The sequence below is a fragment of the Microcaecilia unicolor genome, chromosome 2 (genome assembly GCF_901765095.1).
Source record: "Microcaecilia unicolor chromosome 2, aMicUni1.1, whole genome shotgun sequence".
NCBI classification, from domain to species: domain Eukaryota; kingdom Metazoa; phylum Chordata; class Amphibia; order Gymnophiona; family Siphonopidae; genus Microcaecilia; species Microcaecilia unicolor.
Window position 1 is genome coordinate 413,604,113 of NC_044032.1, and position 16,410 is coordinate 413,620,522.

Consider the following 16,410-nt stretch of genomic DNA (forward strand, 5'->3'; position numbering starts at 1 on the left):
AATTACAAGAGTGTTATATATTACTGGAACTAAGGGAAAATCTGATCCTCCACAACCAGATTTAAATCTTACAGATTTTCTTGAAAACTCTATGGAAGTTATATCTGAAAGGACTACAATGTTAGTAACGTTTGCTTTAGAACACGATCGGAATAATATATTAAGAGTGTACTTTCGTCACTTGAATGTTTCTTTCCTAGGTTCAAAAATTCAGATGTTTCCAGATTTTTCACGTGACACTCAAAAGCGGAGAAAAGAGTTCTTGGCTTTAAAACCAAGAATTCTTGGTTTGGGGGGGGGGGGTTTTCTCCTTAAATTTCCTTGTAGGTGTATTATTTCCTTGAATGCCACTAATTATATATTTTTCACTCCTGGGAAGTTGCTGGAATTTATAACTATTAAAGAATAAGTTGGATTAACATCAGATTATGTAGAGATTGCATGCACTACTCGATTGTATATTCCTGTAAACCTTCTACTCCTAGATAAGGAAACATTTTTGACTATTAATGTATATTTCCTAGTACTTGGATCATTTATTGTGGACAAATAATTGAAAGTATTATTTCCTTATGTTTATTTTGTATGTACAAAGTTTAGTAATATTTTGCCTAATTTCCATATATTTATGTTATTGCATAAATGTAAAATGAAAATTTATAAATAAAGCATTAAAAAAAAAAAATCGGAGGGAGGGAGGGAGCCTGGAACCAGAACTGTCAGTGAAGCGGCTCTGAAGTGGTTCCCACTCTTCTTTTCTTCCAGTGCCGTTGTGTGTGGAATGTCTCTGCCCGCTCCCGCTGTTCTTCAACTGTCAGTGAAGTGGCTCCCGCTCTTCTTTTTTCCGGTGCCATTCTGTGAGCAACGTCTCTGGCCGCTCTTCTTTTTGCCGGTTGTGCGCTTTCCGCGTCTCTCACTGGGATTGTAACCACCTCCTGATGTCAGACAAGCAGGGTTCTAGTGCTGGCCAGTGACGTCAGCAGGTGGTTACGATCCCAGTGAGACACATTCGAACGTTCAAGTAGCAAATTATTATATTAGATTATTATTATTATTATTATTATTCATAAAGCTACAGCCCTTGTTATTCCAATTTCTGGTATTTTGTATTATTTATGGGCAAGAGGAAGGGTCTGTGAATTGCAAACGTTATGAACTACATGGAATAAGTAATATATGGCTGCAGAAAAGAATAAATCACACATTCAAAAGCACAAAGTAAGGTTATGCCATCTTAATGAATGTTCCAAAAGAACCACTGTTGTGCTCTTGTCTTAACACTTGAAACTGGTGAACTAGTATAATATACTGCACAGAATAAATAATATATATACTGGTCAAATGTACTGATAAAAAAGTAAAAATACAATTGTAAAGTGACATTAAAATGGAACAGTCAATAAATAAATCATAAATAAATAAATAGGAATCTGTTCCTTCAAAAGACATAACTTATAAGATGTAAAACAATTGAACATGGGTTTGCCATGCATATCTATGAGAGCACCGTATTTTAAAATATAATGGCAACTGAACATAAAAGTTAATAGTAAAATAATGAAAATAAATAATACATAAATATTTGTTATGAATTCCCATCTCAAAAAAAAGAGGAAACATCCAGGCAGCCTTAATACTCAAAGACTTCTTAGGATGTTACAAGAAGGGTACATAAGTATTGCCATACTGGGAAAGACTAAAGGTCCATCAAGCCCAGCATCCTGTTTCCAACAGTGGCCAATCCATGTCACAAATACCTGGCACAAATACTCCTTATCCCAGAAATAGTGGATTTTCCCCAAGTCCATTTAATAATGGTCTATAGACTTTTTCTTTAGGAAGCCATCCAAACCTTTTTTAAACTCCGCTAAGCTTTCCGCCTTTACCACATTCTCTGGCAATGAATTCCAGAGTTTAATTACATGTTGAGTGAAGAAACATTTTCTCCAATTCGTTTTAAATTTACTACATTGTAGCTTCATCGCATGCCCCCTAGTCCTAGTATTTTTGGAAAGCGTAAACAGATGCTTCACATCTACCCATTCCACTCCACTCCACTCATTATTTTATAGACCTCTATCACATCTCCCCTCAGCCGCCTTTTCGCCAAGCTAAAGAGCCCTAGTCGCTTTAGTCTTTCCTCATAGGGAAGTCGTCCCATCCCCTTTATCATTTTCATCGCCCTTTTCTGCACCTTTTCTAATTCCACTATATCTTTTTTGAGATATGGTGACCAGAATTGAACACAATATTCGAGGTGCGGTCACACCATGGTGCGATACAAAGGCATTATAAAATCCTCATTTTTGATTTCTCTGCTTTGTGATTGTACTTTCTCCAGGCTTTCATTGATACATTTCTTGGGGTTCCCTCTTCATTCAAACCATTGAGTAGTCTTAGCATGAACCTCAAACTCATCTAGATCTGTACATAATTTCCACAATCGCAGGAACTTTGAAAAGGGCATTCACCGTAAGACTTCTATTATGGAAGCTTGTAAAATGTAGGTAGTTATTCTTATCTTTTGGTTTCTAGAAAACCATGATCACAAATCAGTAGCATGTTTTCTTGATAAGAATGTCCAAATAGAAAATCTGGTGTATATCATATTGTATTTTAAATGTAAATTGCTGTCTTGCATATTCAACCAATCGTAAAACTCCAATAGTTTGTCTACACTTCCTCTCCATAACATAAACACATAGTCAATGTGGCATTTATAAAATACAATTTCATTTGTGCAGACTGTGAAAATACTACAGGAAGACCTTAGGAAATTGGAAGACTGGGTATCCAAATGGCAGATGAAATTTAATGTGGACAAATGCAAGATAATGCACATTGGAAAGAATAATCTGAATCATAGTTACCTGATGCTAGGGTCCACCTTGGGGGTCAGCGCTCAAGAAAAAGATCTGGGAGTCATTGTAAATAATACGCTGAAATCTTCTGCTCAGTGTGGCAGCAGCCAAAAAAGCAAACAGGATGCAAGAAATTATTAGGAAAGGGATGGTGAATAAGACCGAAAATACTATAATGCCTTTGTATCACTCCATGGTGCGTCCACACCTTGAGTAATGTGTTCAGTTCTGGTCACCGTATCTCAAAAAAGAGATAGTGGAATTAGAAAAGGTTCAATGAACAGCGACCAAACTAATAAAGGGGGATGGAACTCCTCTCGTCTGAGGAAAGGCTAAAGAGGTTAGGGCTCTTCAGCTTGGAAAAGAGATGGATGAGGGGAGATATGTTTGAGGTCTACAAAATCCTGAGTGGTGTAGAACGAGTAGAAGTAAATCAATTTTTTTACTTGTTCTAAAAGTACAAAGACTAGGGGACACTCGAGGAAGTTATATGGAAATACTTTTAAAACAAATAGGAGGAAATATTTTTTCACTCAACGAATAGTTAAGCTCTGGAACTCTTTGCCGGAAGATTTGGTAACAGCCTGCCGGTAGTCTCATTTTGGCACACGCTGCATGTGCAAAGAGCCTAATGTACCTTTTATTTTTATTTTGAATTGTGTTAGGAGGGTTATATTAGCCATTTTATTTTGACAAACTGTTTTACCCCTTTACCCTTTTTTATTTTTCTTTTCTTTTTACCTTTTCCCGCCTATAGACGTTACAATTGTGACATCATAGGGATGTATAAGCTGATCGATTGCAAACTCAGTCCTCTCTTTGTACCAACTATAGTAGTTGCTGCAAGAATTTGGCACCTGAGAATGGTAAGCATTGCCTATTCAGACCTGTACATAGCACCCTTACCTGAAAGGTTAATGGAAAGATTTATGGTTTATTGGCATTTCATAAAATCACCTTTAATTACAAAGCAAATCAAAGCAATTTTCAGTAAAAATGCAAGCAGTCGGAAAAGAGTTCCATAAAATGAAGTCAGGCATCATTCATTCTGAAGAAACTTGTAAACCGTGAGGTAGCATTTACAGCAAAATTCTCTAGTTCATGCCACCTGTCACCACTACTCCTGTCCTAGCAATTCCCCAAAAGTAAGGGTAAAAAAAATGTGACTTTAATTTAGCTTTAAATTTGTAAAAAGTCAACTCTGAATGACGGGTCAGGGTTAGAGAATTCTATAAAAAAAAGGAGCTGAAAGGTAAATTGTGCTTCTTCGGGTAGATTCTAGTACACTCTCAAGGGGCAAGGGAGAACCGAACAATGGTCATTCAAGGGTCTTCAGGACCTGGTTTGAACATAAGGGATTGTCATAGAAGCTAAGTAGTCCAGGATTCAAGTATTAAAGGGTTCTTTTATTAAGCTGTGGGAAAAGGGCCCTGCAGTAGCAGCGGGGGTCATTTTTCTGCATGCCTGAGCTCTTTGTACTGTAGTGGGTAAAAAGCACCTAAAAAAATGGCCATGTAGTAAGATTACTCTTACCGCATAATCATGCAGGGGGAGCACTTACCACCACCCATTGTGGTGGTGGTAAGAGCTCCCTCGGTAACCTGGTGGTAACCGGGCAGCACATGACATTGCCTGATTACTGCCAGGTTAGTGCCACACAATGAATTTAACAATTTTTATGGCGTGTTGGAAATGGAGTGCACTTGAGGTGGAACTACCGTTGGTGGCCACATTAGGCCGGCGGTACTTCCAGGTCAGCTTGCAGTAAACCCACATTGGGTTTACTGACGCTTTGTAAAAGGGCCCCTAAGTGCTTTGCGAGTCAGCATCAGACTCTCGAATTGTGTTCAGAATTCAACAGGCAGCCAGTGTAATTTCATAAGGAGTGGAGTTATATGATCACTCAGGGTGGTGCTAGGGTTTCTGGTGCCCTTCTGCAGCCTATTAGTCAGTGCCCCCTACCCAACCAGGGGCGGGGTCACTATCCTGCTTATTTTCGAAGGAGAAGGGCACCCATCTTCCGACACAAATCGGGAGATGGGCATCCTTCTCTCAAGGCCGGCCAAATCGGCATAATCGAAAGCCGATTTTGGCCGTCCTCAACTGCTTTCCATCGCAGGGACGGCCAAATTTCAAGGGGGCGTGTCGGCAGTGTACCGAAGGCGGGACGGGGGCGTGGTTAACAGATGGCCGTCCTCAGTCGATAATGGAAAAAAGAAGGGCGTCCCTGACGAGCATTTGGCCGACTTTACTTGGTCCCTTTTTGTTCATGACCATGCCTTGAAAAGGTGCCCGAACTGACCAGATGACCACCGGAGGGAATCGGGGATGACCTCCCCTTACTCCCCCAGTGGTCACCAACCCCATCCCACCCAAAGAAAACTAATTCAAAAACATTTTTTTCCAGCCTCTATGCCAGCCTCAAATGTCATACCCAGCTCCATCACAGCAGTATGCAGGTCCCTGGAGCAGTTTTGTAGTGGGTACTGCAGTGCACTTCAGGCAGGCGGACCCAGGCTCATCCCCCCCCCCCTACCTGTTACACTTGTGGTGGTAAATGGGAGCCCTCCAAAACCCACCCAAAACCCACTGTTTCCACATCTAGGTGCCCCCCGTTACCCTTTAAGGGCTATGGTAGTGTTGTACAGTTGTGGGGAGTGGGGAGTGGGTTTTTTGGGGGGTGGGGGGGGCTCAGCACACAAGGTAAGGGAGCTATGCACCTGGGATCAGTTTGTGAAGTCCACTGCAGTGCCCCCTAGGGTGCCCGGCTAGTGTCCTGGCATGTGAGAGGGGAACAGTGCACTACGAATGCTGGCTCCTCCTACGACCAAAGGGCTTGGATTTGGTTGTTTTTGAGATGGCCGTCCTCAGTTTCCATTATAGGCAAAAATCGAGGTCGGCCATCTCTAAAGTCGGCGATCTCAACATTTAGGTCGATCTAAATGTTAAGATTTGGCCGGCCCCGACTGTATTATCGAAAAGAAAGATGGACGCCTATCTTGTTTAGATAATATGGGTTGCCCCACCCCTTTACGGGGCCATCCTTAGAGATGGGCGCCCTTAGAGATGGGCACCTCCATTCAATTATGCTCCTCCACACCATCAGCCAGTGAGTGAGAAATTAACTGGTGAACTAATGGCAGAAGATCGAGGGAGGGGTATTTAAGCCAATTCGAGGGAACAGGATCTTAGGCGCAGGTAGTAATGTTCATTCCAGTTAAAAGTTTTGAAATAAACTCTGATAGGAATGAACAGAAAGTTTATCATTACAGACTCAAGAATCTGAGACTAATTAATACCTTGCTTGAGATCTACAGGTTTTACCCAAAGACTTACTGTAGACATTCAACCAATTGGAATCTTCAATGTGGTTAAAGAAATATGGAAGTATTCTAAACCACGAAAAGTAAGTGCACTCAGTTGTGTTGAAAATTCACCAAAAATTGTGGTCACCTAGACAAATTTATGAAATGCTCTAACATGACAGTCATTATACTATAATTGATGAGTCCCTTCCAGGTTTGGAAGATGGAGAAAGGGATTGTTGGTCTCCTTGAGTTTCAGTGCTCAATTTCAAGCACATCAGACACCTGCTGTGAATCTTAGGAAGAAATGCATAGGAAATTTTAGAATACAGAGGAAGGATGTGCAAACTCCTGTCTTTTACTCAGCTTACTATGACGACATATCAGGGAGATCTGATCCTGATCCTCCAAAGAGAGAGACAGAGATGTGAAGATGCTGTTAGCATACAATCCTTATTGAGGAAAGGAATGGACACTAGGGAGTGGGTGCTGAGCAGTGGTGTACCAAGGGCAGGGCGGTGGGGGCGGTCCGCCCCGAGTGCACGCTGCTGGAGGGGTGCAGAGAGCAGCCGCGTGCCTGTCGGCTCCGCTTATTCCCTGCTCCCTCTGCCCCGGAGCAGGTTACTTCCTGTTCTGGGGCAGAGGGAGCCAGTGGAGCCGACAGCCGCGCGGCTGCTCCCAACACCCCTCCAGCAGCATGTGTTGCTGCCAGGTATGCTGATGTGTCGGGGGAGGGGGTGTTGATGCTGCGGGGGGTGGGGTTGATGCATCGGGGAGGGGGGTGTTGATGCGCCGGGGGGTGTCGTGCTGCACACGGGGGGAGTGCGCAGCGGCGATCCGCCCCGGGTGGCAGCCGACCTAGGAACGCCACTGGTGCTGAGACCCCAAAACAGGGCTAGATTAAGGCCAATTGACACCCTAAGCACAGTGCAACAATGGTGCCCCTCAGCCTTCCATTGTTTAACTGACAAGACATTAAGACTCAATAAGTGCTGAGAAATATTATTGTACAAACTTCAAAACAAAACATCATACATATCTATAATGATTATAAAAACATTGAAATTCATGTTGGACAATGGGCGAAAGAGTTCAGGGCATGATATCTAGGAGAAAAACCTCTGTGGTGTCCCCCTTCTTTGGTGCCCTAAGCATGAGTTTATTTTGCTTAATGGTTAATTCAGGGTTGCCCTGAAAGAGCAAGGACGTAGGGCACATGTCATGGGTGCGGCCTCACCTGCCTAATCTAACAGAAAGGGAGTGCTAGGGAACACAGAGCCACAAGAGTGTGGAACAGTAGAGAGAAGTGTGCGATTGGAGTGAGGAGAGTGTAATACAGGGCTTAACCCATGCTCAGAAGCTAGAGTAAAACTGTGAAGAGTGGATAAAGAGGAGAAAGGCTGCTAACCAACTTTAAAGAATAATGAGGCACAATATAAAGGAGCAAGGATTGTAACAACTGTCGAGTCTGCCAAGAGGTATAAAAGAGGTGAGAGATGAGAAGACCCAGGATTACAAATCCTTTGAAACTTTTTCATAATCTTTTGCAACTATTTTACTTTGTTCTCATGGTCTACTTGCCTGTTTTCCTACTGTTTCTTTTGTATATACTTTTTGTACATTTTTGGAGAGCTCAATAAATGAAAATATTATTATAAATCATAACAGTCTCCTTTACCACATTTTCTCCTATGATTTTACTGTGCCTGTTTAATACTACCATTAGGTGACCATCTGACAGTCTGGGGGCATTGACAGAGGACTTTTGGGAGTGGAGGAGTGGCCTAGTGGTTAGGGTGGTGGACTTTGGTCCTGAGGAGCTGAGTTCAATTCCCAGCACAGGCAGCTCCTTATGACTCTGGGCAAGTCACTTAACTCTCCATTGCCTGCCGCCATGTGTGGGGTAACAAAAATAAAAGAATTATACAATTTTGGCCACAGTGCTATTCAAACTGTGCACCGGCCTCCAGGGTATTCTTCAGCTTCTTACTATGTAACAGGAATAGATGCCTTTGGAAACCTGAATTGTGCTATTCATATGATAAGCACGTCTACTACTGCTATTTTTTTGTATAGCGTGTAGGAAAATGGTTGTTTACATTCCTGTTATTAAATAAAGTTTTGTTCAGTTTTATAAACAGCTGAGTTGACTGTGAAAGAGGGAATGAATGAGAAAAACGTTTCAAATCGTTTTCATGTTTGTTTCTTAACATTGGTACTCACATTGGGTCAATAGCAAAAGTCCTTAGGCAGCCAGGATCAGCAGCTGGTTACATAAGGACTTTGAAAAAATACTGACTCAAACAACAGATACATTTTTATCATGTAAGTTATTATGGGGCCCTTTTACTAAGCCACGGTAAAAAGTGACCTGCGGTAGTGTGAGTGCATCTTTTGGTCACACGCCAGGCCATTTTTACCGCATCTAGGGAAAAGGGCCTTTTTTAAGGGGTTGGAAAATGGACATGCACTAAAATTGAAACCAGACATTTTCGGCCTAAGATCTTACCACCACCCACTGACCTAGTGGTAAGGTCTCATGCACTACCCGGACAGTAAGCATGCAGCACATTCCGCAGTTTACCCCTGGGTAGGCGACCCTTTGTAGAAGATAGAAAATATTTTCTACCACGTGTTTTCGGCGCATGCCAAATTCAGAATTACCACCCGGGCGGGGCACACGGTAGTCAGGCGGTAATGCCGATTTGGTGTGTACTGGATGTGCGTAGGCCCTTACGCACATTTGTAAAAGGGCCCCATTTTATACTGAGTCTAGGAACATAGTAACATGGTAAATGATGGCAGATAAAGACCTGAATGGTCCATCCAGTCTGCCCATTCCTTTCCTGTCACACAGAAGTCCATGTCCCTTGTTTTCCACTGTTCATAATTTGGGCCCTTTCAGTTTCTAAAATGGATGTCCATGCTGGACATTTCTAGTTCTAAAATTCATGTGAGATGGACGTCCATTTGTGACGTTCTGACTTGGACATCACATATTCTGCTATACACAACCAAAATTTTATCCATTCAAGTGGGGTGAGATGAGGGGGAATCTATGGTCAAGTCTGAAAGTGTCAATATACAGCCACTATCCATATAACATACATATTCAAGTCTGAACACAGAAATAGCAAAGATAACATATCTCTATGAAATTATGCCAAAATGTGTAGCATTCAGGTTTGATCATATAGACTTGCTGACATAAAATTAAGTATCCATATATCTTTATGTGATTACCACTACTCATTCCCAAATAATCCCTGTTTAATCACATTATTTTTATTCACTCAGCATTTTAAAATAGCTATTTGTTATTGGTTTCCCAGTGCTTTATATACAGGCTTAGGATATGATTGTCTAATGGGATAGTAAAATTCAGTCTGGTTTTCAGAATAACCAAAGCATGTAAATTATCTGTAAACAAGACCCATAGCACACAAATAAGCCTCATGAATATAACTGGTCTTATTGGATTGGCCAATTGGCTTGTTGTCATCTACTAGGTTATTGTGATTCTACTTAGTTATTCATTTATGCATTTATTTATTTATCAATCTTATTACTGCTTCACCGACTCACCCCTAAGCTGCTTGTAAGGATAGTACTGTGAATATTCATTGAGGATATCCCATTATACAAATCTGTTTTTTGCCATCCCGACCATACTGCATCCATTGGCACAATACACAAGCCCTGTAATGACTAGCCATGAATACATGCAAAGCAGTTTCATCTGCACTGTGCTGGAAAATAATCAAATAGCAAGCTGTTAAATTAAACTTGTTATGCGTGTCTAAAGCTGATTCCAATTTCATGGTGCGGCAAATTGGAAACACCTCCTCGTATCCCTTTCATTTCATTCTCAGCCTTTCAGTATCTTAAATCTCCATAACATTGGCTGTGCAGCCTCACAGTACAAATGGAATCTGATGTAACAAGGATATTACATTCTCAGAACACAGTACTGAATCAGTGCTTCGCTAGATTTACACACTGCTTCGGTCACTGGATGATTATTATCCACTGACAAGCCGAAGACCTTGATGAGAAGCTGCATCACTGACAGTGGCTCCCGTTAAGCGCGTGCAGCTTTCCACATTTAGCCATAGATCTCAAGAGGGGTCGATGGTAGAGTGTGACAGGCAGGCAGAGAAGTGTAGCCTACAGCATAGGCTGTAAATACCACATAGGCCACCTCAGGGGACACCTGTTAAAGACATAGAAGTATATTTCAATAAACTTTCCCATCAAAACTGTATGCATCAGAGGATCACATGCTAGGATAACACATTAAATATGTAATCTTTCTCTACAGGTATCAGTGAAGTTTCTTAGTTGTTGGTTAGACTGAATACAAATCTAAAGGTTTATTGGGGTGATTTTATAAAAGGGCACATATAAACATTCAGAAAAATGTGCCTATTTTATAAAGGTGTTTAAATCCAAATGGTAAGAAATGATAACAAAATAACAAACACCAGAAAAGAGCTAGCAATACCAAATGACCTTCCCTTACTCCCCCAGTGGAGCAAAGTTTCAAATACAACTATGCAGAACCGGAAACTGCAGGAGAGAGAAAGCTTCCGGGCTGCCGAAGGCAGTGTGCTTACCTCACTGAAGCTGTCGGTGGCCCGGATTGAAGAAAGTAGCGCTGCAAGGAGCTGAAAGGGAGTAGGGGAGAGCTGACAAAGGCGGTTAGATTGAGAACAGGAGACGGCAATGACGGCTGAATCAGGGAGCGGGAGGGAGAAGCCAAGGCTGCCGTGGGGCCCCTGAGAGCGCAAGGCCCTGTGTGACTGCCCCGTCGCCCCTGCCTATGACTGGCCCTGCAACCTACTACAAGACTACTTCTTGCTTCAACAGGATGATGTTCTCCTTTTTGATGGCCTCCCTCCTCCAAGGCAGCACAAGAGCTGCCAGACTGGAGATCTCCTCTATAAACCTCTCCGTCTCCGCTCCTCCAAATCTGACAGTCTAGCCCAGTGATGGCGAATCTATGGCACGTGTGCCAGAGAGGGCACGCAGAGCCCTCTCTGTTGGCACGCGCGCTGTCACCTCACCCACCGGAAGTTCATTCTCTCCGCCCTTCGAGTTCCAGGCCCCCTCCCTCCGAATTTTAAAAGTCATCTATTTTACCTCGTCGGGGTTAGGGCGGCAGCATGCAGGCTCGGCTCGGTGCTTAGTTCAGTTTTCCCTTCTCTCTCAGCTCTGGTCCCGCCCTTGCAGAAACAGGAAATGAGCGCGGGACCAGAGCTGAGAGAGAGAGAGAAGGGAAAACTGAACTAAGCAATGAGCCGAGCCTGAATGCTTTTTACTGCTGCTGCCGCCCTAACCCGATGAGGTAAGATAGATGACTTTTAAAATTGAGGGAGGGGGCCTGGAACTCGAAGGGAGGGAGGGAGGGGGGACCCTGGAACTCGGAGGCAGGTGGAGGGGGGACGAGGGAGGGAGGACAAGAGAGGAAGGGGGATGAGCGGGAGGGGGATGAGGGGGAGGGGGGACAGGGGGAGAGGGAGGGGGATGAGGGGGGAATGCACCACCTGTTAAATTGCTCTGTTGGCACTTTGTGATAAATAATTAGATTTTGGGTTGCTGTTTGGGCACTCAGTCTCTGAAAGGTTCGCCATCACTGCTCTAGCCTCAAGAGAAAGCTCTCGCCAGCTAAGAGAACTCATACATTTGACACTCAGTACAAAAGACTAGATATCACCCCTTATGCTGCTGGACTGCGGTCTGCATCTTAGTACTGGTGAGTTGATTAATTAATTAAAATCCATGGACTAGGGATATTAAACTAAAAAAAGCATTAAGATTATATGGCATATTGTGTGATTTATTTAGTGCTTGCTTCTCAGCAGTTATAAAATTGTTAAAGAGCAGCAGTGATCCAAGGAAGGACAAGACAGAAAAAGTTTACTCAAATGTAACTTTAATGGAAACTAGACCCAACCTGGCCAAATTTCGGATAACTTTCTTCAGGGGTCACACTGGTTTCCAAATATATTGGTAAATGCATAAGTAGCCAATATATACTGCAATTCCTGCGCTGAAGAAGGCTCAGTTCAAATGCAGAGAGGCAGGGACAGGAATTGCAATATATGTTGGCTAATTCCAGCACACTTCCAAGTGCGAGCATACCCCATGTGTTACCTCCTCCCACTGTGCAGTCCTGGGGTGTATGCTCACATGATGATTCCAGTCCTCTTTCTCCCTGAAACCCAAAACTCCAATTTTAGGGGTCCTGGACTTGTCCTATGCTGCCCCAAGCTACCCACACTCCTTCCTGAAGCTCTAGAGCCACTGTTTCCTCTCCAGTGCTCCCGGTGAGGCTTCAGGCCTACTTGTGTCTCCCTCCCCCACCCCCACCCCACGCATGAATTGGTTCACTGACATCACTGCCGTACCAATGCGATGATGCCAATTGCTGGAACGAGGGACTCAAAAAGGGCTTTCTATGACTTCCTGCCTTCCCTGAAGGTGCAGTCCAAATGCTCCCTATGGCTTCGGCCCTTCCAGCACTGCCTTGGCACCTTCAGCCACTACCAGCCGCCCAAATCGTGGCTGTCCTGCTATTCAGCCCAACATCTCTCCTGGAGCAACCTTGGAGCACCCAAGTAATTTAAATTAAAAAAAAAAAAATATATATATATATATATATATATATATATATATATATATATATATATAAAATTTTAACCACAGGGTTACACATTGAAACATCTAAACTATCAGGAGGGTTGAGTCATAAGCTCCCTCCTGATTAATGACTTTTAAGCCCTTAGGAAGGTAATACAAGTTACCAGTGTTTTTTTGTGCCGGTACACACTGGTACGGAGTACCGGCATCTTTTTTCCCCCTTCCCTGCTCATATGCCCTATCTCCCACAGCCACACAGCTGCTTTTCCTCTGAGCAGCAGCAGAGCCACGGGCACAGCATTGCAAGGAGTAGCAGGTGTGGGGCTCCAGTGCTAGGACATGAGCTGTTGTTTCTGCCAATCCCCTGCCCCAGAACATGAAGCTGACATCAGAAGGGCAGGGAATCGGCAGAACCAACAGCGCACGCCTGAGAACTATGGCCTCGCACCTTTTTCTTCTTGATTTTCCCGCCGCTGCTGCTGGAGTTGCTGGATGGGGTGAGAGGTGGCAGGGGGAGAAATACTGGATGGGGAGGAGAGGGGGCAAGGGAAGAAATGCTGATGGGGAAAGAAGAGGCAAGTAGAGTGATGCTGGATGGAGACAGAGGGCAAGGGGAGAAATACTAGATGATGAGAGAGGGGGCAAGGGCAGAAATGCTGATGGAGAGAAAAGGGGCAAGGAGAGAGATGCTGGATGGAAAGAGAGGGCAAGGGGAGAAATGGTGGAAGACTGGATAGTAAGAAAGAACTAAACGTGGAAAAAGGCAGAAAATAAAATCGAAGAAAGCTGAAAGGAAAAAGAGGAGATAAATATGACAAACAGGAAATCCTGGCAATAGAGTTAAGAGAAGACAAGGAAAGTAGAAACCAGAGACTGGGACCAACATAAATGTAAAAAAAGACATGGCCAGACAACAAAGGTAGAAAGAAGAATTTTATTTTTACTTTAAGATAAAGTAGTGTAGTAGCTGTGCTAATTTTTTTTGTTTTGTTTTTTTTTATTTGTAGTTGTTAACTTGTAATATAGTGAACGGAATATTTGAAATTTATGTCTGCTATTTTTATAGCAAGGTGAAAATGTTTTTCTGGTGTTATCCTGCATTCCAGAGTCTGGTTTTGGGGGATTTGAGCTGATTTTTTTTGTGTACATATTTTATTAGTTTATAGTCAGTCTTTAGGGTTCTTTTGTTGGGCCAATGATACCTTTTTATATGTTCCATGGCTGGTAAAATGAGTGTGGATACTGTAGGGGTGGAGCCATAGATAGTGACCCCGCCCTTAAGGTTGACACTGGATGACTACCGGCATGTTTATTCCTACCAAAAAAAGCACTACAAGTTACTAATCACCACAGGCTCATTAGACAACTGTAGCGCTTCCTTCAAATACATCTGTAAGAGATGTGTCACAGAAAAGTTTAAAAGTCTCAAATTACATGCTCTTATTGCATTTTCCAAAACTTCCATCTGTAAGTTAATGACTAAGCTGTCTTTAGTAGTTGCTGCAATGCCTATTTGACAAGAAGTAACCTGAGACTCAATTTTCTCTAATCTCTTATCAGTTAGTGATCTTATTTTCTTGATCCACAAACATGGTTGCTATAAATTTACTCAAATGTACTAAATTGTATTGGAGCTATTCAACTCCTGTAACTGAATGGGAAGGGCTTCTATCCCCCACTGAAAGGGGGACTTCAAGGGAGGAGATAGTGCTCACAGTGGATTAGTAACCATCACTTGCTGCGCATGTTGGTCCATAGGTCCTCTCATAGGAGCCGACTCTGTGGGTGCTGTGGGTGCTTGAGCACCCCCAATATAGAGAATATTCATTGAATGTGTCCAGGGAGGGGTTATTTCCACTGGGCTTAGCACCCCCAATAACTTTGAAACGTTGGCTCCTATGGGTCCTCTGACAACAATAGGCGTCACAACCTTGCTCCTTCCCCCTTTACATTTTACCATAAGGGAGAAGAGTGACATGTTCCATGCTCCTCAGTGGCTCTGAAGGAGCCCTTTTGGTCATGTCTTTACAGGTACGCACCCACAGCTGTGTACCATAGTAAGGATGCCAGGAAATTGCTGGTAGCAAAGGCTTTGCTCTGATGTCACAGCAGCCCCCCCCCCCCCGGCAACCACTCCAGTGCCTACAAAGCACACCACTCTTCAGCTCTCTAATGGTCTCCCCCACTCTATGGTTCTCTGATGGTCTCCCAGATTTCTTCTGATTTCCTAACAGCTTTCTTGACTTAGTGCTTCAAAAGAATATGAAAAACATCACACATCTGTAGCCAGTCCTGCTGCAAGGAGATTCCCTAACCACTGTTCCGTCTAAGCTGAGCAGGCGCAGGAGCGCTGCATTAATGGCTTGCTGGGTTTTGCCACAGTTTGGCGTTGCAGGGTGCTCTTCCACTGACGAAGCCCCAGTTGGCGAAACGGGACCGTTGGGGAGGCCCTTGTTTGAGCAACAACAAGCTAAGTAGCTGTGGTTGGCAGTAATATTTTGCACTATGGCTGTGATATATAGCATTTATAAGTATTAAAAGCGCACGAATGAACACCCAGGGAGGAGGTTGGTAGAGGACCAGTGATTATACGAAGGTGACCAGACTGATATAATCTTATTGATTAAAGGTTGTCACCGGTCTGAGGTCCTCTCCCTCTCCGTTATTAATACACTATCTTACAATTTATGTTTATTACCCACTGTTTTTTGGTTGATACCTTTCATAATTCAGCGGAGCTGTTCCCATAAGTTTTTGTTACCTTGGTAGCATGTTGAAATGTGACCATACCATGCTTCTGTGGTTATGTTCCACTAATAAGTTAAAACGATTATCTGGCTTTCTTGAAATAATGATGTAACCTTTGGACGCAGGACTAGGAACAAAAACATATATTTATTCAATATCACAATTCCTCATGTACAGTCACAAAACAACCTTTTAGGCTGGATAGTGTTCACAATGAGCTCATTTTATTATTGACCAGATAGAAGCGTTGACTTTTCAGTTTTGGCACAGCATAGGTCATCACTTGTTGATACTTGTATAGTATGGTAGGCTTCTGAGTGTCTTCCTCCAGTATCTCTCCACACTCGTCTTTCCCTACACCCCTTCTCATGCACTCCGCTCCATGGATAAATCCTTCTTATCTGTTCCCTTCTCCACTACTGCCAACTCCAGACTTTGCGCCTTCTGCCTCGCTGCACCCTACGCCTGGAATAAACTTCCTGAGCCCCTACGTCTTGCCCCATCCTTGGCCACCTTTAAATCTAGACTGAAAGCCCACCTCTTTAACATTGCTTTTGACTCGTAACCACTTGTAACCACTCGCCTCCACCTACCCTCCTCTCCTCCTTCCCGTTCACATTAATTGATTTGATTTGCTTACTTTATTTTTTTTTCTATTAGATTGTAAGCTCTTTGAGCAGGGACTGTCTTTCTTCTATGTTTGTACAGCGCTGCGTATGCCTTGTAGTGCTATAAAAATGCTAAATAGTAGTAGTAGTAGTAGTTTTGTTAGTGTCTAGTAGTAGAGGAAGTTTGTTGCTATCACTAATTTGACACAAGAGTTTGTATAATGAGCTATAAAGTGAAGTACCCTT